The sequence below is a fragment of the Caloenas nicobarica genome, chromosome 2 (assembly GCF_036013445.1).
Source record: "Caloenas nicobarica isolate bCalNic1 chromosome 2, bCalNic1.hap1, whole genome shotgun sequence".
Classification (NCBI taxonomy): Eukaryota; Metazoa; Chordata; class Aves; order Columbiformes; family Columbidae; genus Caloenas; species Caloenas nicobarica.
The window spans coordinates 38,837,351-38,862,849 of NC_088246.1; the positions used below are offsets into that span (position 1 = coordinate 38,837,351).

The window sequence follows — 25,499 nt, forward strand, 5'->3', positions numbered from 1 at the left end:
ATTATTTTATCGAAGTCAGCAACAGTAAGAGAACCGAGGTACAATGACCGAAGGTTTATACCAGTTTCAGTTGACTATGGAGAAAATCTTGGACGCTTCTAGTGAAGCTAGAACCCGTGCTAATGCACAGCTGAGTTACTTCCCTAAAACAACCGGGGCAGAAAAGGCATGGAGAGATTCTAACAGGTTTAGGCTCAGAGGTTAAGATTGTTCTTATTCCACTAGAAAGCAATGGCAAAAGAAATATCTTCCAAGGGAATCATCTATGTGTGCTGCAATACAGAAATGAATTCTCAAGGAGATGGTAAGGAAATCAAAGCCAGCCTGATCACACAAGTACACAAAACTAGCAAAGAAAAGGCAACAGAGAAAAACAGTGTCTCAAACCAGGCCTAGAAGTCATCGCTACTATGGGTTTGATACTGAATGTCAAAGTTTCCAAAGCAGTTTTTTTTTTCCCGAAAATTCAAGATACATGGCTGGAACAATTTTACTCTTTTTTATACAATTTCCTTTTCTCCCCATGCGATCTGACTCTTGCAATGTGAATGAATACATGTGCAGTGAAGGATTAACACAACACTGATTTTTTTCCCTGTTTAAATAATTCTGTGTAGGCAACAGAATTTATTGGTATGAAGTAGGATTTATGGTAATATATTTCCTCTTCAAGACATAAATAGGATTTCTTAATAGTTTTCTGTAATTCATTTTCATATAGTACCACATTCTCATACATTTACTAGCATAATGCATCTGCTAGAATAGCAATTGCATACCTTGAACACTATTTTAAAAACTCTTCAATACTAACAATCTGCTAGAAATATTGTTATCCCTTGTCTTCCACAATTCATTGTCTGCTTCTTGCAGTCTTTTATCTTCCTACAACAACAAACAAAACCAAACCAACAAACAAACAAAACAAGGTTTCAAACAATATGAAAGCTATCAAGCTAGAAAAGCAGAATGTTATACTGAAATAATTATCTGAAAATTTAAAGATGGCAACAGGTCTTTATTTTTTAACATTTCCCCTTATTGCATGTTACATTGCCTTCATTTTCTGAGAAGTTAACTTTTCAGTCTCTGGTGGTGATAATTAGAATACGAACTGCACATATGTCTGGTTTTTCAACATGGACAGAAATTATGTAATTATTCAAATTATATCAGAATTTATATTCGGAAAATTGGTTGTCAGTCAGAAGTGTCTTCTTTATAAAATGACAAAATGACTGCACTAAGAGCAGATGAATTCTAGCATGAATATCCACTTACAGAATTCTCTCTTCTGTTATCACATTCTTAACATTTTAGTTGTCTTTGCTGGACTACCTTCTCCTAGCAAGCCTTAGGAATTTATTTTTTTTTTCCACTGCAGATGAGATAAGAGAACTAAAAGAGATCACAGCAAAGAATGGGGTATATGTCAGACAATGAAGGACTTGATTGCAACTACATTTTAAAATTTCAGCTGCCTAGTAAAATATCAATATGCAGAAAAAATATTTTCCATAGATTTAATGGCACTCACCTGAAATACCCTCTGTGAGTCTTAAGATTCAACCAGTGCTGCTAGCACTGCCTTTTTCAGGAACTTTCCTTCAGGAAAAAAACACCCACAAGTACAGGTGGAGTTCAGAGGACACTCCTAAGCTAGAAGTTATTTTTCTATTGCTACCCATGCAGGAGTTGCATAAATGTTCCAGAATACAGAAACAGAAATATTCATACATATGCACGTATAAAAGTTATTGTCAGTGTATAAGTTACTACTATCCTGAGACTGAAATAATTTATGTAACATCTGTTTTCATATTTTTTCTAATTTTTTCTAATTAACATGCATATTTAACGCATAAATGCTCAGACCACCTATTTTTCTGCTGATTTTGTCCCTTTCCTAAGTCATGTGTTCCTGTGGGGTTCTCAGCATAGATGAAGCATTAAATCTGGTTGGAAGAATAGCGGGTGAATAGTAAACAAAATATTTTGGACTACCCAAAAGAGGAAAGTATGCTAAGAAAATAATCTAAAAAATCTGATACAATGGGTTATAATATACAAGTAAAGGGACTTCCCAAAGAAATACAGTCTTCTGTTCATGCATCAGAAGTGGAATGGAAGTGAACCCCCCACCTCTGCCCAAGACATTAAGTCAAGACTTTAGCCTCTAAACTTTCAGTATCTCTACTTCCAGCTTGTATAGAAAAGCAGAGGGTAAAACTCTGAGCTGGTGCAAAACAAACTTAATGATGCCACGTTTGTGACTTTTTTCATTTCTCATTGCTAATGCTATAAATATTCACTTGGTGCTAGACATTACAAAGCACTGAAAGTCCACTATATCAGAAACGCACTAAATGTTTCTATTACATTGTGTTCTTCACTCAATATCAAAGGGTTAAAGTTAAGCTAAAAAACTAAAACACTGGGGAGAAAATGAAGTCAGGGGAGTGGAAAGAATTTCTCTCTTTACATTTACAGAACTAGGGGGGAAATAGCATATGTTTATACAATCGAGTTCTTCCTTAGTAGGCCTTAAAACTGTGAATACGTTTTCGTCCATCTTTCTCCTACTGTCTTGTTGTTACAAATCTAAAACGAAGAGCAATAAAAGCACATGCCATCCTTTTCTGTATATATTCCACATAAACACTAGTTTAGCTGTACGTCATCTACGTTTGTGTGAATTTAAAATCCATACTGCAATTCAAAGCAGAAGAAGAGGTGGGGAGGGAAGCAGGAGACTGTTACAGTTCTTGTATCTGTCAAATCTTTTGTTTTGCTATTCATGGCAGAAGTCTACTCATTCCTACAGATGGCAAGGCCTCCCTGGCCAAGCCTAAACAGACCCATTTGTGTCCTCCTGGGCCTGAAAGTCTCTCATGCCTGAAGTTCAGATATTCCTGAGCTCATCCTATTTTAGCCATTATGAAGAGAGAGACGTATTACTAATTTGCCAGCTCATCAGTGAGCAGAAGACACGATCTATGCCTATCACTGTTAGCTTTAACTATCTCCTCTCAGCACCTTCTCCCTATAGGTTTCGTCAGATGCAAAGTTCAAAAGGCAACCACATTCCCCATACAATCACAGGACACCAGTGATCAGGCGATCCAACAAGAAGCCCTGAAAGGCAGTGCATCTCCCACCGTTAAGCAACGTGTTCGTTAACTGGTGTGAATGGCACATCAGTTAAATGCAGGAAGCATTTACCTTTCTTCTCTTCAGCTCCTTTGCAACCTCAGACACGTATTTTAAAATAGTAACCTTCTTAATTGCTGTGAAAGAGAACAATCTGTCTCTGTGGTCCCCAAATCAGAAGTCAAACATGTTAAATTTCTTTTGAACACTCTTAAAATATATCCAGCTTCGAGCTGAAATAGGAATCCTCTCAGCATATAATAAAAATTAGGAATATGAACTCTCCATTCATACCTGAACAGTAATTTGCCACATTTTAATATTAAAACTAAAACAAAGTGCACCTGATGAAAATATAAGTACTGCAATCTCATGCCTACAATTATTACAGCTGGAGTGGACTTCAGTGAAACTGAAACCTGGGTCTTTGCCAGTATTTATATGGAAGAGCTTAGCACCACACATTCTATGAGCAAAGTGGACGTTTAATACAGGCAAAATCTCTGCAATACTCATATTTTTAGCATTCTCTTGATATCCTCCAAACTGAAACACTCTGAAGTTCTTTTGTGCTTTCTAAGCCTCTTTTATTAGCTTTGTATGTTTTTTAACACAAAGAATGTTATGGGCTTGAATCCTTACAAATGCAGATTTGTAAGAAGTGTAAACTGGGATTTATTAATGCATCCAAACCAACCATTAATCCTCACAATCTTTCCCCAGTTACAAAGCACCCCCTTGTTGCAAACTCCTCTTTTGGCTGGCCAGATTGCTTCTTCAGTAACCCTGCCGAAGGAGCCTGTAGATGGGTTCTTCACCAACCCCAAAGGCCTGGTCGTCTCCTTCCAAACCTGCTCCTCTCGCTTTAGTGAAAGACTTGATCACCAAGCTCCCCTTCCTCAGACAGAGCAGACAGAATATCACCCCTTTGCTTGCCTGAGGTTGGACCCACATTTGCAAGGCTTTATGAACCACCTACTTGTAGCATCTCTGCAAATTCCACTGCTCTGTATTTGAACTGCAAGGTATAGGAAATGGTTTTCAGGAACAATTTTCTCAGATGCCACCCAAGTATCATTGCATCACTGCAACTTTTTTTCCACCATAAGTCAATACTTCCACTATATATTAAGGAGGCATCGTTATGGTCACTATCAATGAAACTATCAAAACAAAGTCTGAAGCACTGCAGTTTTTCCTCAGTTGCCAGAAAATAGTGGGAAACTTCTGTATCTGCAGAATGGCTTCTCTAGTGTAATTTTTTTGAGGGAAAATATAGGAGAAGATAGTATCACATGACGTGGCCTAATGTTGAGTTAGAGGAATTTCTAACAGCTTCCATTTAAGCTATACAGAATCTCAAGTATTCAAAAAAACATGTCTTTAGCACTTGTACTTCAAATTTTACCAATAAATTCTAAACTAAAACTTCATTAGCTTTGAAAAGATCTAAATTATTCTACTGTTACCATCACAACTTCTGCAGGTGAGCCAACACTCACAGTTCCCATTGTGCTCATCATTAATACTAATCTGTATATTAAATAAACAGGTAGACTGAAGACAGCTTCCTAGAAACCTCACTGACTTTTCCCTTTGCCAATTCTAGCAGCCCAGAGACACACACTCAACAAAACTGCAAATGTTTCAGAACAATTTAGCATGTTGCTAATAAGAGAGGATAGGGTCAACATGAAGCCCTTAACGGGTGGCTGTAGTATAACACTCTTGTACATAATTTTGTTTATAAGCACTATTCACCTTCGTCGAGCTCTCTGCAGCGCAGAACGGCAATCTGACTGATGCATCCTGCAGGTAAAAATGCTGTGATATCCCTTGCGTTAACTAATATAGCTACATTCCAGAAACACAATTTTCATCAACAGGGAATCAAGTCCAAACTAGCAATTTATATCTTATTAAGAAATTTCTTACTATGAATTTGACTCAATTCTTTCTGTCAGTTACATTTATGACTCTCAGGTCAGAGATTTGAGGATACTGTGCATTAACAAAGGGCTGAAAAACCTTTGGTTTTGCCAGTGCTAGCATTGTCTGCAAGCTCTACAAACTGCTGCATTCATTCAACTAGTAAAGAATGCCTTTGCAACCAGCTGTCATAGAAGTTTTTTCTATGGAAATAAGGTTACATGCTCGCAAATTGTAGGACCAATCTACAAAATATTTTGAGCATATGCACACAAAAAATAAATCTGTAAAGTGAAATTAAGTTTCCAAAGCATGTCAGTTCCACAAGCGCATATCAAGATTCAAGAATATCAGGTTAAAAGGCACCAAGCTACCTTGATTATATCCACTAGATTAACAAAGAGCCATCATCCCATCTTTTTACCACCCCTTCATGCAAAGGTTGAAACTGTGCATCACAGAGCACCAATTATAGAAAGAAGCATCACATCTTCCCAACTACGTATTACGCTTCATCGGGACTTGACTCCACTTTTGGTCACTGTACATTTGGTGTATATTAGGTTTGCAAATGGAGACGTGAAAGCTGCACACTTCATAATGAATGTGTGACTGCCTGGTCAGTGAATCAGAGAGATTCACCAGTGTAAAGACATGAGAACCTGCTTTAATAAACTTTGTATGTTTCCACCTCTTACAGTGCTTCTAGCATCTGCTTAACAGGTGGTTGAAGCAATCTTAGATGTACAAATAAAAAGGAGCCCTGAACAAAATGTTTACCCTCCAACTACAGACTTTTGAAACCTCTGATAAAGGTACCAAGTTTAGCACAGCAAAAATCACTTCACTCTTGTAAAAAGACTGTAATCATTCTTTTCTGCCTTCTCTCCATGTCCACCTAAACTTCTTATGGACTTGCAAGGAAAAGTGCCAACATATTTGGCCTCCTGATTCTCAGGCACCTATAGTACTGTGTATAGAACCTCCTAAATCTTTCTTTCCTAGGAGCACAGCTCTTACTGCAGACAGTAAGCTTGCTACAAGCATCACAGTCTTTCTGGTGACTTCAAATCCTTCATCACAGCCAGGTCAGGTTGGAGATTTTTCTGCCTTCCTCGGCAATCCAGAATCCCACTGGATATAAGACATGTAAAATTTAACTTCTCAGGTAAGCAGTGGATGAAAACGTACAATAAGAGACCTACTTCTTCAATAAATCAGAACAGAAAGAGATTACAAAAAGGCCTTATCTGAGAAAGGCGGGGAATAGGTCCGCAGCTTTGAATGTTCAGCCCTTTCATTTGTGAGGGTAGGAGAAGGATCACAAACTTGATGCTGGTAGCGAGGCTGAGGAGAAGGTGGAAGTTCTGCAGGCTCCGTGTGATGCCATATTCATACAGGGAGGATGACCTGCACTGAGCACACTATTGTCATGTAGCTGGTGGATTAACTACTTATTTTTAGTGGAACTTTTTGTTTTTCCAATTTCCACTTTTCAAAATCAATTAATTGAAAATAACTAATTAATTAAAGTTTCTGATATACTAAACATCTTCAACCTTAACTCACTTGAGAGAAGTTCGTTTTCTACCTGCTGTATTTTCGAAACACATCACAAAAGAAGTAGCAAAATCTTTCAAGGTACATGGGAAGGATCTCTTCCAGTGCCAGATTTCAAGTAAAAATGGATTAATGTGGCCATCTTGATCACAACACCATGCAGAAATACACTACTGTTAGTTTGTTCAAAACCTCTGAAGCATCTATCAAAATATGGTCACACTCTGCGAGAGAATACATGCATTCAAGTTACTGAAAAGCACGACGACACCAGCAGTTGGAAAGACAAACATGTTCTATCAAGTTGTCTGCATCATCACCATCATCTGTTTTAAGAGATACTGTCCAGAGCTTTGTTGTGCAGAGTTTTGTTTACTGTCACGCCTGCCTTTGACCTCCACAACACTACAGAAATACTTTTGCATTTTATTTTCTCTACCACTTTCATAGCACGAGACTATATATCCTTTTTTGTGTTCTGTCCCGCCCTGATCAATACCCCACATTGTAAGGGGTCACTAACTCAGTCCAGCCTCTTGATGAGCCGACTTAAGTCTTGAGAGCCAACTTAAGGTTTGAGAGACGGCATTGGTAAGCTGCAGGTCCCCAAAAAGCATATACAAAGCTTGCATCTTTACAATGATTTACTGAACGCAGCAGCTCGTTTTAATAAAACCATCCCAAAACATAAAATTGATTGAACCAACTGCTGTGCAGGGCATACACAACAGCTGATCAAAATCATTCAAGATTTTTATTCCTATAGAATATCTCCAGAGCTCATAGAGTTTTCCCTACTTTATTACTTCTGTTCTGATACACAACTCACTTAGGCAAGCAGAAACATTAAGGCTGATATTTGTTCTGATATTTTTAACCAGAAAAGTAGATAAATTGCAAATAATCTCACACATGAAAAATCAAACTAAAAGGCAAATATACTTGATAATCACCAGTAGTTTTAATAATGTAAAGACTACTATCTTTCCAATTATCGCTCTTCAAATGATATAACATGCCTTGACTAATTGTATCCCAGAGAAGCTCAGAAATACATCACACAGATTACTCTAAAGGCCACAACATTTCTTTCATTTCAAAAAGTCTTAACGGATAGATTTATAAAAGCATTTTAATATAAAAAAGAACACTGTGCTTTAAAAAGGCAGCCAAAGATGAAAACTTTTTCCAAACTGAAAAGATATTATTGCTAACTTTACTTTCCTTACAGAAAATATCACCGATAAGAGTTTATCTATTTTGTTGAGCATAACAAAAAGTTCACCTTTTCAGAGTGTGCTACATGATGCTTTGCTTGCCTTTTATATAGCAAAGTAATTTTATGGTATTGTGTCACAATGAAGGACAAAGATAAGCCAACTGTTTGGATTCCTCTCCTTTATGTTGTGGCTTTGATCACTAACAATGCTGCGTGAACAGCCAACAGAAGGCTGACATTTCATAAAATATGCAGTGATAAAAACTAATACTGTAGCATCTGGGAGCGATATATAAAATGCAGAAATACACCTAATAACTGTGATCTTAAATTACAAGTTACTAAAAGCTAAATAAGCAGCATACCTAAAAGAAAGATTAAGACAGGATTTTTGTGCTTGTACTTCTAAAAACAAATTTAAAAAAAATTAATCCAAGATATGCTATCTATTATTCTTAACAATACCTCTGGTTCCCTTGGATCTTAAAAGCAGCCTTGTAGAAGAGTGCTTTTTTGCTGTATCATTAGGTATCAGCAAAAGCTAAACACATTATAAGGCTTCTTTGTGCTGTATTAATGCTCTAATGCTTTGTGAAGTCTCCTTTATTGTCTCTTTTAAAATATCAATCACACAAAATAAATATAAAACGTAGTGACTGACTTCACTGTTATGAGAAAAGCTGAAGCTTTGCGATGACCAAAATAAGCAAAAATGTTTCCAATAAGCTGCATAAATGAAGTAAATCTCAGAACAGAAATTACATTATTTTCATTTATTTACCTTAAGAACATTAAGTACATAGAAGACAGGCCACATAAAATGGAGGATTACATCCTAGAAAGCAGTGAATCCCTAAAGAACTTAAAAGTCAAAGTAAATAACCAACCGCTTTTTTTTGCTCTTACTATGTTGCTGTAGCTAAGAAGCTACAAACAAACCCTGGGTGCATTACAGGGAAATATATGGTAGTACTAAGGACCTGAAATTATCTGCACATATGGCATCACTGGAATGCCATAATCAGGCCTGGTATCTTAAATTTAAAGGAAAGTTGAAATTAAAAGCGCCCAAAAAGGAGTTACAAGAATTACAGTCAGGAAAACCTTCTTGTTATGATGTGTGTCTGAGAGAGAGATACAAAAGAGATATAAAATCAGTATATTTAGTTCATTTATGATAAGATTAAAGGTGACTTGAGATCTGCAACTAACTATATGTGGAAAAGATGTAATAGTCAATAACTCTCCAAGCAAACATAGAAAAGGATAGTAAGACACAGTTACTGCAAAGCAAAATTCAGGCAAATTCAGTCTAGAAATACATCATCTTAACTATTACATCAGGTTAGCTATGGACATCATGCATCTCCTTTTGTATCTTAAACATCAAAGGCTAAAGGTGAAGTAATTACTTTGGTTAAAAAAAGAATATTAAACCTTTACCTTGTATTATGTCAAAGACAGAATGGCTAAATAATAAAAACTGAAAGCAGTTTAATGTTAAAGAAACTGCAATACACAATTAACTTTAAAAGACAGTTTTACAGACCAATTTCTCCAATTACTCAATACAAAAAATTACTTTATATAACATAACATAAAAATAATTTCAGGAAAGGGTATTATCTATCTTCAGAAGAATGTATCATCAAGAAACAAAGGAAGAGTTACTTGTGTGGTGCAATAGGTTAATCAGCCACTGGTCATCCACAGATCTATGAAACATCAGTTTGAAGCTGAAACAATTGAACAAAAATCAAAGCTAAAGTAATTGCCCCAAATAATCTGAATATAATGGTGCAACACCTGCTTATGGCACCATAAAAAAGGTAGAACTTCCTCAGCATAGTTATGAGGTTTAGAAAAATGCTTAAAGACCTAACTGTACCAAGGAAAACATAACGAACTCACCTTTTTAGTATTAGGCCCTCATTTAGTAGCAAGGGAGAAGGAATTATGTATCAGATGAAAAAGAATGCAAAAGAAAATCCATATTTGGTGCCTGAATAACCGTGAAGCATATTTTCTGTCTGAAAAACCCATAACAGTTTAAGTACGTGGGAGGCAATTGTCCTTGTGCTTATAATTAGAGTCCGAATTTAGGGATTTCACTGCTTAATGCACACCCACCCGCCTGTTATTCTTACCATGGTTTTTTTATGTCACTTAATGGAGATGAATACTCTTTTCCCACCTCATATTTACATCAAGGCTATTTAATTTTTTTAGGCTGCTATAATAGGTTAAACGGCAGTCTCAACATCACTCTTCATCTCCCACTGGACAACGAATGGCATTATAAGACTGAGAATAGATGAAGGCATATTTACATTCATAATGGTCGTGACTATAACATTTATGTAAATTATGATTTTACATTTGCAAATACTATAATTCTAAGTTTCAATGAACACTTTACTACTCTTTCATCATTAACTTCCTATGTACATTACACAGAGAGAAAACACCAACGAAAAATAAAGAAACTAAAGTGCTGTGATCAGAGAGGTACAGATCTTCTGTAAAAGGAGAAAATGCTTTGTTCCTAAATCGATCTTACCCCTATATAGAAAAGGTGCTGGACTACACCTCACTGCTAATTCAGAGTGCATAAAACCTACAGAGGTATGTAAAAAGGTAACAAAAACCAAATTTCACATTTCTGGCTTATATTTCAACCGCCCCCAAATTAAACAACTGTACTGCTGATGAAAATGAATTTTTTTCCCCATCTGCATAAATAATATTTTTACTATTCATTGACGAAATGCCATGGAAACACTATGTTAATTACAGAACTGCATGTAGAGTTTGAGAACATATTTACAGATGTTATAAAAGAATGAAAAACTCAAAAACATCAATTTTCATTAAACAAGCTGTTGCTCCACCAAATGGATATAACGATTTTTTAAAATCCTCAGAGTGGAAAAAGGAACTTTCCAGTTAAGAAGAATATTCACCTCTCATATCTATCTTAACACACACACACACACACACACACACAAAACCTGTGTATTTCTATGCATGCTTTGTCAGGATTTTTCTGTGATGGTCAGCTAAGTATTTCTTCAATCTTTTAACATGTAAACATGACTCAAAAAATCTACGCTTCAAAATGAAAAACTGTCAAATCAAATATTCTGACTTATTTCAAGATGAGGAGCTTTTTTGTGTTTTGGTAAGAGTTTAGTAGGACATATTCAGACTGTAAACGCAACTATATGTAATGAAACAGCTCTCAAACTACCAGTCTCAGATGCATATGTTATTTTTAAAGAGGTGATTCCCTGATACCTCAGAACAACTATGTGAATGCAGAAATGCTACTTATCTGAAGGAAGCAAAATTGGGCACGTAAGACAAGTCAGGTCAGCCCTGTGTATAATGAAATTGCTGCTTATGGATGTTGTTTTTCAAGTTATTCTGCATGTAAGCATTAGAAGACTCAACTTGAAACTCAAGGACTGTGTATACATTCAAAGAGAAGCCCTATAATAAAGAACAGTGACTTTTCTGGTAACTCTCACCTCTGTGCCATGTAATAGAAAAGAATCTAAAAGGACTTCACGTTTTATGTTCCAGTTTGGCCAGTGGAAAATGTATGGACTCGGTTGATGACCCAAATCATCAAACTGTCTCTTCCATTAAGTATCATTTCCCTTTCCACAATTGCTTGAAACAACTTCATTTTCTGTGTGAAATACTAAATTTCCAAAGTTTCTGCTGAATGGCTAGCAAAAGGGAAGTCAGTAGGGGTATCACTGCTGCACTGGTCTGAATTATGGCTACCAAAGACAAATCCCTTCCCCTGAGAACCCTCCAAATACTGTGAAAACAGTCAGTTATTTTGTGGGACTTTTAACAGCAAAATCGTCAGGGATGTTGAGGAAACCTTCCCAAACTCACAGAGTTTGTTTGTACAGGAAACAGTGAAGTCAGTCTAATACCACTTCCTAATATTTCCTGCAGGGAAGATACTGAAACCTTAAACTAACCTCAACACTAATTACAAAAATTAAAATAGTCACAAGATGCTGAAAACTATTCGAATACTGCCTAAGTCTGATGTCTAGCTTTTACTACAATTCTTGAAAGAAGCTTGCCCATGAATTCTTCTGTGTTTCAGGTTCCTGTATTTTAATTTTGGCCATTAACTATATATTCAAGAAAGCAACTACATCAGAAGAGCAGTGTCAGAAAAGTTACCAAAAACTACATTAGCCAAATTTTATTTTCAAAGAATCTAGAAGCATAAGGCAGATCGCTGTGTAGAGCTTCACAACTGAAGAAATCTGCTGAATACCAGAACTTTCTTTTTTATATTAAATAGTTCATCCTTTTAATGATGTATTATATTATCTTTTGAAATAAGAAAAATATTTTGTATGAGAATGTTTTCATATTTACATTAATCTATTACATATCTTTTCTAAAAAACTAAACATTAAAAAAAAACATTACTTTTTCACCCCAAAATGCTACAAATCCATGCAGCTTTCATAACTATCGTTTTCATGGAAGAAAACCCTACAAATTCATTCAACATTTACACTTCCTTCATCAAAATACATTTAATGTATGAAATGAATACAGATATATAATTAGTTGGTCACTACTCATCTGGCTGGTCACTATACATCCAGAGCAAAGTTTCACACTACAAAATATCCTCAGCTGGAGCACTAAATCTTGATTAGACAACACTGATTCACAACTTAAACATTTAGTCATTTCCTTTGCTTTTGTCAGGACTTAATTTTTACAAAGTAAATGCTTTTTCAACAGTTTTGAAGTCAAAACCCAACTGAAGGTACTGTATGAGTTTCCTGTTAAATAAAACCAACCAAGCAACCAACAAAAAAAACCTCACGAACAAAAAATAACAACAACAAACAAACAAAACCCCACAAGCAACTCCACTAAATTCCTGTTCAAGTATTTATATTCCTACTGAGATAAGTCAGTAAACCTGAATTCAGACAAGTACTCCTGTATTTGCTTTAAATTAAATACTTTCCAAAGTCTAAGTCTAAATGATCAAAAACAACTAAGTACAATCTGTGCTTTCAAGAACAATGTGTAATTAAGGTCTCCTTAGCATTTACTCATGGAAGAAATACTGTTGCTTCTGGATTTTAAATTCAGTAAAATCACTTCCTGTCAGATGGTATGAGTGTCTCCAAGCAAGGGTGTCTTGATGTGCTTTTTGTTGTTATATTTTATGGGAAGAATATATTCACCTAAAGAGATCAGATTTTCTTCCTTTTGTTCCCTCTGTTCCTCTCTTCCCTCCACCAAATGCAACTATGCGAGAATGACAACTTCTTCTTTGCTCCAGCTTAGAGCGTATTTCAATATATAGAGTGTATTTCTGGGATTTTAAAATAATCGAGATTAATGTCTCAAGACAAAGTTTGAACACTGTTTATAGTGTAGAGAAATTCTTGCTTCTTCTACTAGACATCTTCCACTAGACTAGGTTGCTCAAAGCCCCGTCCAACCTGGCCTGGAACACTTCCAGGCATGGGGCATCCACAACTTCTCTGAGCAGCTTGTTCCAGTGCCTCACCACCCTCATGGTGAAGAATTTCTTCCCTATATCACATCTAAATTCATTCTCTTTTAGTTTAAATCTATTAGCCTTTGTCCTATTCCTACGGGTCTTGGTAAAAAGTATCTCTCCATCATTCTTACAAGCACTCTTTCAGTATTGAAAGGCAGAGGTAAGGCCTTCCTTAGTACTGGGAGTTCCAACTAGCAAGGCTGGTTTCCTGGTCAGAATGACAACAAACTACAAAGCGGGCACCAAGCACAATGAAAAAGAGCTCTGCCAGATCTGGCTGGGCTCTGTCCAAGGCCAGCTCAAACTTCAGAGCCACATGGTCCAAAATGAAGCTCAGGAAGCCAAAGGGAAAGCCTGCCATGGGGCAGGAGCAAGGGAGATGCAGCAGAAAAAAAATCACTGCCAGAGGCAACTTGAACTGAGGAGGATGTGAAGTTGTTCCAGTTTTGTCAAGTGAGGACCAGCTACATACAGTGGATAAATCCTGAGAAGATACCAAAAGAGAAGAAAGGATGTCTGAAGAGAATGGGGTAATAACACACAGTAGACCTACTCCTTACCATCAGAATCCAACAGCTACTGAAAATAAAACTATGGGAAGTACTGGTCCTGAGGTGATATTATGTACCATTGTGGGGAACTGATATAACTTGATTTTAGTGCTTTGCAAAATAACTCTTGACTCCGAGCCTGTTCTTCCTCCCTTTGAAGCTGCATGTCCTGCAAGTTTTGCTATATCTAAGAAAAAAATCCTTAGCTTTTGAGTATTGCTCTCTATAGTCCATCTCTGCAAAGCAGGTCCAGGCGCATGGACCACCCACACTGTAGGAACAGCAACAACCGAAACACTGCAATGAATGCGTGTTGGGTTCTGTTTGTTGGGTTTTTTTCATTTTTTTGAAAGACTTAAAATGTTCAGCTCATACAGATGTGTGACGACCTCTATGAGCTGTGTAACTGTGCAACAAATGGGTAATTTAGTTGCTCCACAAACCACAGATTATTGTAGTGTTTAAGAAAATATGCCATCTGTAACATGATTGCTAGTCACCAGATAATGCTTTTTAGACCGATACAGAAGTTTATTTGAACTTAAAGGAAGTAACTGACAAATTATAAAATGCCACCTATTCTACAGCCTGTAAGAAAATCCATAAAATCATTCAGAGATTTCTTCTTAGAAGGTACTGCATTTCAAATTCTAAGCACTTTCTGCAGTATTTAACTATCTGAGATATTTCCTCTGAAAAACCAAGTTCATGTTTCCTAATGTTTCATAACCCCATTTATAAAACGAATACTTTAGAGCCAGGCTGCAAGTCAACAATTATCAACTATTATATGGGATTTAATTAATCCTTAAATCAAAGGAGTTATGTTTAAAGCTATACAGTACTTTGGTTTCCTTATAAATCATTTCAATGGTGAAACTTGTTTCACCAGTTTCATTATTATGTCAACATAAAAATCTGAAATGCAAGAAACTGGGAAGCATTAAGTGAAATCAACCTTGGGAGAAGACTGGAATAATTTCAAGCAGAGGGAAATACAGGAAAATAAGTAACCGCCATTTGCAAATATTTTGTCTTCAGAGAAATTATGGGTCTTAAACATAGGTTTAACAAATTAGGAATAATAAGTAAAACACGTGACATGAGCACTATCACTTTCCCACCAAAAAATTCTTAACATGATTTAATTCGAAGTCTGAAAAATCTACAGCAAACCAGTCCTGAAACAAGTGTGTCAAGCTTACTGTGAAGCAAGCGCATGGATATATATTTTTAAAACAATTATACACATCTGAAACACTAGGGTTCCTCCAAAACTTCGATTGCAATGTTCTTTTCTAAAGCAATATTCATTGCTTTCTTTAATGAAATTTCTACTTTCTTGTTTTCCTAAGAATAGCTGAAAAAGGTGAAATAGCCAAGGACAGAAGAGATTCAGTGTTCAGCAAATGGGGGATGGGGAAAAGAAAACAGGTGCATTTTGGCAGCCTCTTTTAATCATGAAGACAGAGAAGGCCGTTTAATTTTTCTTCCTTTCTCATTTTCACTCAGCAGCCAACAAGAAGCAGCAGATTGTCCTGGTTTTGTCTGAGATAGAGTTAATTTTCTTCCTACTGGCTGGTATAGTGCTGTGGTTTGGATTTAGTATGAGAACGATGTTGATAACACACCAATGTTTCAACTGTTGCTAAGTAGTGCTTATACTAAATCAAGGACTGCTCAGCTTCACATGTTCTGCCAGCAGAGAGGTGCACAAAAAGCCAGGAGGGGACAAAGCCAGGACAGATGACCCAAACTGGCCAAAGGGATATTCCGTACCATATAATGTCATGCTCAATATATAAACTGGAGGGAGTTGGCTGGGATCACTGCTTGGGCATGGGCTGGGCATTGGCCAATGAGTGGCGAGCAATTGTCCTGTGCTTTTGTATATTCTGTTGTTGTTGCAGTTGTTGTTATTATTATAATAATCATTATTATTTATTATTATTACTGCTGTTATTATTAGCCTCATCGTTTTTTATTATTATTGCTGTTATTATTATCTTATTTTCCTTTGATGTCCTATTAAACTGTCTTTATCTCAACATACGAGTTTTACTTCTTTTTGAGTCTCTCCCCATCCCACCAGGGGGGAAGAGTGAGTGAGCAGCCGAGTGGTGCTTAGCTGCCAGCTGGGGTTAAACCACAACACAGATCTATTGATTCTGTGCATGCTACGTTATTGTATTTGTAAGTAAAATGAAGAGATTAAATGGAAGGTAAGAGCAGCAGCCACAGCTCTGAGTTTGCATCTCAAGTATCAAGACTTGCCTGTATACTGGTCTACCACTGAACAGATGTAACACCTCTTTCGCAAATGAAAGGTATCTGGTGGGTTACAGAGAAAGCGCTGCTGCCCGAAGCCAGTGGTTTGCACTGGTCTGAATGCTGCTTCCAACACTTGGAGAGGAGGGAAGCATCACACCACTGAATTTTGCTCACTCTGAACTCACCATGGGGTAGAAGCCAACTTTGTCAAAAGCCTTAATACTTAAAGATCTCCCAGGCTTGTTCATGAGGGCATAAATCTTGTCTTATATTAAATGTATATTGACAATCAGAATATTCAAAAGCTGTTACAGTGATTTTCAACAATTTTAACTAGTTTTTGAAAGACACGTATTCTCTAGTAAAAGGAAAAAAGCTATTTTTATTAGTTTTTCTAAGTAACAAAGACATTTCCAAAATTATGTAGATCAGTACGATATAATTATAATTATTTACTACAGCATTATCATGTCATGTTTTAATTTCACAAAGTTGGATGCAACTACAAATGATCTTGATACAACCTATAACAAGCAATCTAAACACTTGAAAATGTTGAAATCATATAACAGCCACGTACATACAAAAAGAGTAAGCCATGAAAAGCACAAGTCTTTACTTCTCAACTCTTTTTGACAGTTCCAAAATTCAGGCACACATCCAGAAGAACTTTCTGCTCCACGTCTGGTCAGTAAAGAAATTGAGGTTAACCTTTAATTTTTAATGTCACCTGCAGCCAGTGGCTGCTTTTTCTAATGCAAGTGACAGATAAACAGCAAAACACTCCCAAGATGATACACAAAGCACCACACACCATAAGTGCATTTTTATTTTTATACCAACTCAATTTCTCAAATGGATAACCAATGTTCCTACTAATTTACATTAGGAATTGAGTGAGGCGTGAAAATTGTTCTGATGCATAGGCTCTAATGTACTGCATAGTGTTCTGTACTTTATTGCAACACTAGAAAAAACTAACTACACTTAAAAAGTACAGAAACTATACATACAAGCACACAAGCACATATATGTCTTACAAAATCCTTCAGAAAGGGTTTTAAATTATCCAGAGCAATATGAAGGAAAAATAACTGATTAAAGTCACTGATGGAAGTCAGTAAAAGCAAAAAATTTGTTCCTATTAAAATGAATTCCCTGACCTTCAGTCTCTTGAACTAGTGTTTTTCTGTAGACCAATACTAGTACTCTACACTGCTAGCATTTCAACTTCCTAATTCCTTTACACAATTCAGTAGTATCACCTTAACATTTGCAAGGTAATTCCAAACTAAACAGAGGGAGTATGGCAAATAGGGGTATTATAATCTAGCTATTTAAGGCGAAACTGGCAAGTCTTTAACGGCAAACACTGTATCATTACTAAACCCTGCCATGTTGTTAATGTAAGGAGAGGTTTGAATTAGACAGCAAATGGTCCCTCCAGGTTGGCACTTAGGGCGTGTTATGTGAGAAAGCAAAGAAAAGCTCCCACTGACACTGTCCATGTTTCACTGGTTCTGTGGAAAGCAGATCTCAGTACAGTTATCCGTCACTTTTAAAACCAAATACTATAGTCAATATTTTCACTTCTCTCTTAAAAAGTAATGTAGCAAAGTGGGGAGAAAAGCACCTACATTTGTAAAGTAAGATTTTTTTTAGAGAAAGGGTGTTCAAAATAATTTTTGGACAACTAGAGGAAAGACATCACAAACATCGTTTTTATAAATGCTAAGTGTGTAACTATGACATTCATGAAAAAAAAAAACATGGAAAAATTAACTCACATAGTGGCAGGTGCTCAAACACAAAGGAGACCGTTCTCCTTAGAATGATATTCTCCACACATTGACCAGTCAAGCAGCGCTGGGATAAGGCCCGGCCACCAGCAGCAAGGACACTGGAGTAGCAGTCCCGGTACCAGACTTCTGAAACTGACCTTTGGATGGAGAATAAAGATGCTTCAGGAAAAAATGCTGAAAACATTTTTTAATTTAGGAAAAAATGCTAAAAACATTTTTTTAATGTTTAGTTTGACCTGAAGGATTCAAGTGACCAAAGGCATTGGATTTCTTCCGGAAATTTCCATACAACAGAAAGTCAAGTGACCAAAACTAGTATTTTTTTCCAAGTCAAATAAGTATTTTGTATAATCATGTAACAGGAGAGATGGAAACAACATGTAAGATAAGTCCATGTGGTTCAATTTATTTACTTTTAAGATGACAATAATAGCAGAGAGACAACTTGAGCATTAACACAGACTTCTTCAGTGTTCAACCTGAAAATTGTATCAACCTGCCATTCTTGGCTATTTCTCAGCATTATTTTCAGTTCTTCCTCCTGTGACTGAACTTCTTAAAGGCACGTATTTTACAAATTTCAGTAACTTGATATTGTTAGATGTATTTTCTAGAAAGTGGTTAATTCATTTTTAATAAGAACAAAAAAATGTACAGGGTTCTATAGCACACTACAGTTGATTATAAATGCACTAAAAATTTTCAAGGCTATGGTTCTAAGAAAAATTTAAATAAAATTCCAACAACTGATCAGCCATCTATCTTTTATTAACTCTCTTTTAACTGTTCGAAAATGAACTTGTAAATCAATAATTTATTTTTTTTTTTAAAGTCGCTCTTCAAAACATGTTTATGTGGAATTTTTCAACTACTGTGACATAATTAAACTCTATTCACATAACAATGTGAAATATTGCTATTTTAAAATATTTTTTCTTATTAAAAATATGTGAAGTTAACAGTGTTGGATTGGAAACAGCATCTTCCCTTTTTGAAAAGCTGGTACTTCACTGTGTTTCCACAGTGTTTCCATTAGAAAACTAAAAAACACAACCATCGAGACACATTTTTTAAGAAAAAAAGTCCTAAAGACATTGATTTTGCAAGTAAGTATCCAAAGTTTCCTGTTATCTGACCACTGTTGTCAAAATAAATTAAATTGCATTTAGAAATAAACTGTGAAAAACATATTCACTTTGAAGAAATAAATTTTGGAATTTCTTTTTTAGAAATTAAACTAAATACAACTGTCTACACATGAGTATATTACACAGCTCCAACTAAATAGTTGTGGGGTTTTTTTGGTTGGTTGGCTGGTTTGGGTTCTTTTTTAGTTTGTTTATTTTTGTAGGGGTTTTTTTGTTTTATTTTGTGGGGCCTTTTTGTGTTGTTGGTTTTTGTTTGTTTGTTTTAATTTGGATTAGCTTCCTAGTTGCAACATACTAGCATATAAATATATTTTTACTGTAGAGCATACTTTGAGTTATTAAGCCTGGCATTAAATTTTGTAACAAGATGTAATATATCTAATTCAAGAGGGCTTAGAGTATTCCTGTATTACTTATTAATATGTTAAGTGAATGCTTGGACAATTGATTCCAAGTAGGTTTTGTGACTAAAACATGTGACAAAATACAATTTTCAGATTACATAGTCCATTTGTCATAACTACTGCTCTTTCTAATTTCTATAGGTGTTAACAAATTAAGCAAAAAAAGCCTGACTAAATAAAGAACAGTAGCCAACTCAGAATTTAAAAGCAACCATCAGCATCATTTATATACAGCCATTAGCAAAGTATCTTTACTGCTTTTCCTTGCTGTTCTGCTTTCCTGTCTTCTTCTGCTGCTTTTTACACCCTCCTTCCTGCATTTTCCCCTTACACAAACCAAAGCCTGAACATAAAGAACAGTGAACACGTGTATTTGTAGAGGACTTAACTACAGTGAGGCTACAGTCTTGTACTGAGGTAATAATAAACAATAACAAATGTATTGCTCAGACACGGCAAGTCCACTCAGTCACACCTGGATCCAATCAGTGACTGGTCTGCTTAGAAAGATCAATATATTTGACATAGTAATCCTGTAAATTCTTATGGAAACAACAGAAACATTCCCAGCCAATGGCTTAAATAACGTTTATGTATCAGAAGAAAATATTACTGTATTTAAGTTCTGAAAACAGAGGTGGTGACAATGTATTTCATACCAGTGCAGCACAATGACTTCCCTGTTATTCATGGTGCTGTGATTTTAGTTTGCAACAATTTACACTGTAGAACAATCTCTAGCACTGCATTGATGTTTTCTGAGTTATAAGTGAGTCGAACAGAGTATGGAGAATAGGAAAAGCACAGACTAGCTGAAAGAAAAGGACCAACTTACTATGAATATGAAGAAAATTGTACCAGTGGAAATTTAAAAAATGAAGATATGAATAAGTTAGTGAATTAATTTACAGAACAGGACATATGATTATGTTAAGATTTGTATAACATGACACAAGATACAAAGATTATTTTTCTCAAAAAATAAGAGAGAAAGTAACTTGACTACATGAACTAGAGAGTATCTGTAAGCAGAAGTAGGGAAAAAACTGCCTGTATTTGAGCAGAGGTGCTGACATTCTCATGTAGACTGACCACTTTGTCTGAAGGATCCACGTAGGCATTTCTGAAACCTACATGGGGACTGCATAAATCGATACCATGGCAAAGGTAGACCATCTGGCAGACTTCTTGAACATTCTTTACAGAAAATAGTCTTCAAAATATGAATAAAAATCTTTCCTTACTTGTGCAGATGCCTATATACCCACATAGGATGGAGGAAAGCAAGATTTCGGTATCATATCACATGTTAGTAGCAGGTTCCTAACAACTAGAGTTACTCCAGTGTTTCAGGAACAAAATGCAGATAATTTAACTTAAATTTATAAATGGAAGTGTTTAGGAAAGCTACCTTTTGCAGCTAACAAAATAGGTACAGCAGTACATACTTTCCAAGGGAGTCTTTATGTTTCTCATGGTCCACTGCTCCCAAAACTATGCTCCTGCTTGGAAGACTGAGAACATGAAAAAAAAAAAAAAAAAAAAAATCGCAATGCTTTGTCACTTGTTCTCAGTAAGTTCTACTTCACTATCCTTCCAACATACATTAAGCTAAAGTCACTCAGTGGGGCAGGGAGGAGAGAAAGGGCAAGGACACAAAGAAAATAAACTAGTTTAATTTTGCTATTCTCTGTTCTTCCTCCTCTGATACTGTTTCCCACAAAAAGAAAGTACATAACGAAGAATAAATGCAGAAAATTATACAAATTACCTTGATATTTCGCTATTTAGTAAATACATTTGATTCTCTTCTTATGAAGATTCAATGGCATTTCAAAGATTTATGCTGGATCTAAAGCTGAATGGTTTTCACACAGTCTTTCCATTTAAGTAAACTTTAGATTACACTTTAACTTTGAAGAGCCATGTGTTACTTCTTTGACAACTGTCCATCATAATACTGTACCAGAATTAAAAACCAAAAATACTAAAACTGACATCAAGCTCTACTGGAAGTATCTTAAGAAGAAGAATTCGTTTAAAAACAGAATATGTAGCATACTTGAAGTATGGTATTTGGTTACTGAAGAGAATTTAGGAATGTCCCACTTCTACATTGCTTCTCAGGTACACACACATGCACAAAAAAGCATTTTAAGATGCCAGAAGCTGAGCAAGATACTCACTTGTGTAGGTCTATTAAATCTGTGAATGCAGGAGCTGCTGCATTTCACAGTCTATTATTTATATGACAGAATGAAGATCTGAAAACATGAAATATAGCCTTAAATTATTCACTTATTCTTTTCACAAAAGGAGAAACCGTCAATCTAACACTAAAAGACTTCAAGCATATTTCTAAAGGTTTCATGAAAATTGCCTTATTTATCAAAACTTTATTCCCTCCGTTTGTTCATTAAATACTGTAGCTTTGCATTAAGGTCAAGCAGTGTCAACCAATTACTGTTGTTAGAAAAGTCTTGCTTCCTTAATACTCAAAGAAACCATGGTGTATATAGTGAATTATTTTAATAGGCAGACTGAACACTGCTTACCCAAAGTACATTTCAACCATAAAAATGTATTTTAAGGGTTTCTATCAACAATCAATTATAGTACTATTTATTATCACAGCAGCATTAAGCATGATTCTTTGTCTACTTAAATGCCAGCCTTAAAAAAAAAATACATCTATTTTAACATATTCAGCAACATTCTGTTCTTAGCTCATACTAACAAAAAATAAAAAAATTAAGTGACCCATAAAGCAAACTGAAAGGTAAAAGATAAAACACTGAATTTTAAAGTGACAATATCAATTGGCACAAACATTCTGGCTTCTGTCCTCATTCTCTATTGGTAGCTAAGAGGGCTTGACTCATATGACTGACCTGAAAAAAAATCCACCTTCTTCGACTGCTCCTAATTTTATAGTTTTATTTTAGGGTAAAATCCTCTGTCTCGCAATATAGAAGAAAAACAGGTGAACAACAGTTGAATGATGGATTTTAAGTGGTTACGCACAAATTTATTAAACACCAAGAAAAGGCCACCCATGGGCTATCATACCAAAGTCACAGTTGTTCAGGACAATAGGACTTCTCTAAGATATTTTGATGTAACAATTCGGGACAGAGTCATCCTTGTCCTGATTTTCCCCATTTTAATGGTCTCTGGTTCAAAAGGCTAGAATGATGATTTTAGTATGTCATCATCTCTATCTTTTACACTTCACATAAGCAAAAATTTTGGATCTCATTTCCCTTTGGAACTAACCTGTTTACTCCATTACACCTTGTACATAAGATGTGATGAAGGAACACTTTATTTTCTGATGTTTACCTTTGAAATCTTATTGCTACGAGTCCAACTGTGTCTTTCTGAAGTTACAAAACAAGCAAAACCAAAGAAAATATCTTCTACACATCCTGCCAAGTTATCTATGTAACTACAAAGTTTTCAACTCTGTCCTGTATCAGTGATCAATGAGACCTACAACGATACAAGACACACATAACATTGCTGCAATCAAGGAGAGGAAATCACTTAACAAAAGGAATGGAAAAAAAATGAAAGAGTCATGCTGAAAATGATGGAGGAAGAGAGACATAACAGGGTAGGATCTGAACTTAAAAAAAAAAAACAAAACAACAACAAAACCACCACATAAAAAAAACCAAACCAAACCAAAAATATAATAAAAAAACCAAACCACACACCAACAAACTAACAAACTTAGAAAACTTAGAACAAGCCCTCTCCTGTCCCACCAGGTAGGATAAGAGGACAGGATCTGATTTCCAAATGCTTTTGAAGAGAGATATGGTCAGAAATCAAAAAGGTGATTCAATAAAGACAAATTCAAAGAGCTACATTTAGAAAAGGCACAGCATAGACCTGAATACAAAATGGCCCAGCAATAAAACACTACTCACGGAATCAATGGATAAGAGAAGAATACAAATCAAAAAGAGTAAATTTTGTGGTATTTTTCAAAAATATATCTCACTGAAATATGTTGGCAGGCATGTGATGTATGCGTGGGTGGGCGTGTGCACCCATGTATGCACATGCATGTGAAGAGCTGATAATTGCTTTTTTCCATCTCTTACTGTCCTGTATGCAGTTTTGGACACCATAATTCTTAGGAAGATGTAGGCAAACTATGAAAAGTGAGCAGAAGTGTGACTTCTTGGGATTGCTGGGGTATTTCAGTCACTGAAGCTTCTCAAGAAAAGGTTCGATCAACGTACTTCATGCTGCCACGGGAAAGACTGAAAAAGATGGTAATCTGTGATCTTCCAGCCAATACATGTCCCCAACCCCAGTCCACCTGCCACAGCCAACCACAGGAAGAGACTGAAGAACAAGGAAGGCTGCCTCTGTGCATCTTCAACAGCAGAAGCTCTCTCACCTACCTCCTACCTTCAGACTCCCATATCCTAAACCATCACATCGACTTTCCTTGCTACCAGACAGGTGGAGAGGAGTTGGTTACTCTGCGTGGCTGCTTTTAAATTTCTTTGACATGAGCCAATAGATTGAGCACATCTGTGGGCAACTTTTTTCTGTTTTATCATTCTTTGGCTATAATTACCTAGCACTTCATGTAAGAAAAAATGCCTCGTTGATCATCTTTATTGCCACGTTACATGCATGCCCTTAAAGAAAGCAGGAACAGCTTTATATAAGAAAATATAATGCACAAATCGTACAGTTAAGGAAATGATATCCTGAATTGCACAATATGAAAATAAGGTGGTTTTAGAAAGTCTCCTTTCCCTGTGCCGACCTCTCCAGCCATTTCATGGATAGCTCTTAATAATTCAGTACCTCGTGTCCTGTAACAACAATTGAAAATTGTTTGCTAAACGAAAGTGGAATGCTAATCAACAGCTCTGATGTGAACTAGAGAACAATATTCGGCTTTATAGGACATGTCATTTCAGCATAGTGGATCAGAAGAAATGGATCTTCTGTACTGATGAAACCATCCTTGTGAGGACAGAGAGGACAAGCTCTGCTTTTCTAGATCCATCAGCTCTACTTGATAACAACGGCCAGCAGTGGGAGACGTGGAGGTGGGTTGTAAGATAAGGAACAGGCTAGAGGCAAGAAGAGCTGTTATAATTATAGCTGGGAACACAGAATTTGTTAAAGGAAGTCTACTGTATAATTACATTTGAAAATTTAGCAAGATGCCCAGAGGCTGGCTTGCAGCTGTCAGGAACTGGTAACGCTTGAGTTCTGCTCAGGAGGCAACCACTGCTGCAGCTCAGCACACCTCCTGCCGTTGGGCTGACTTCGATAAGGCAAAGGAATGACTTCAACTAAAATTAGTAAGATGACACAACATGTGAGGTTGTACCTACTCTCATTAAAAAGTGGTCAGAGATTGGGCATTATTTTAATTAATTAAAATTAAACGTAAATCTGCTGGTTCCAATACTATACTAAATATATTTTTTGAATGAGTGACAATGGTAGTATTTTGTGAATTGCATGTTTTATTTAATAATAGTTAAAATTTGAGGGGCTTATATGGGTACTGGTTAATATCGATCTGCGTACAAAGTCATAGATCTCACTTTGGTTTATCTGGCCCAATCAAATGAGTGAAATGCAGACAATGCAAGACTGAAAAAAACCCAACTCTGGCTCTGTTCCTTCCTTGGATTTGGAGCAGAAGTGATACTGCTACTGAGAACGCAAATACTTACTCAATGTGGTAACCGCAGACAAACTGGTCAAGCATGAAATATAACTAAGACATTTTGGGGAAAAAAAAGTACGGTTGAACAACTGGAAAAAACTCCTAATATTATTTGAAATTAATTATTCTACTTCAAAAAGTATATTCTGCTAACTAGCAAATTAAGTGTTTAGCATGTTGGAAATT

At 36.0% G+C, this 25,499-nt stretch overlaps 1 protein-coding gene across 9 annotated transcripts in view; it reads right to left on the reverse strand.

Moving 5' to 3' along the window:
• TBC1D5 (TBC1 domain family member 5) overlaps positions 1-25,499 on the reverse strand; it is a 326,232-nt gene that overhangs the window by 242,195 nt on the left and 58,538 nt on the right. For 8 of the 9 annotated variants that reach the window (XM_065628207.1, XM_065628204.1, XM_065628199.1 and 5 more), the window contains exon 3: positions 18,034-18,185. The exons of the other annotated variant lie outside the window; for it this stretch is intronic. The gene's annotated coding sequence lies outside the window, so the exon portion shown is untranslated. The remainder of the gene's footprint in view (positions 1-18,033; positions 18,186-25,499) is intronic. 9 annotated transcript variants of the gene reach the window in all.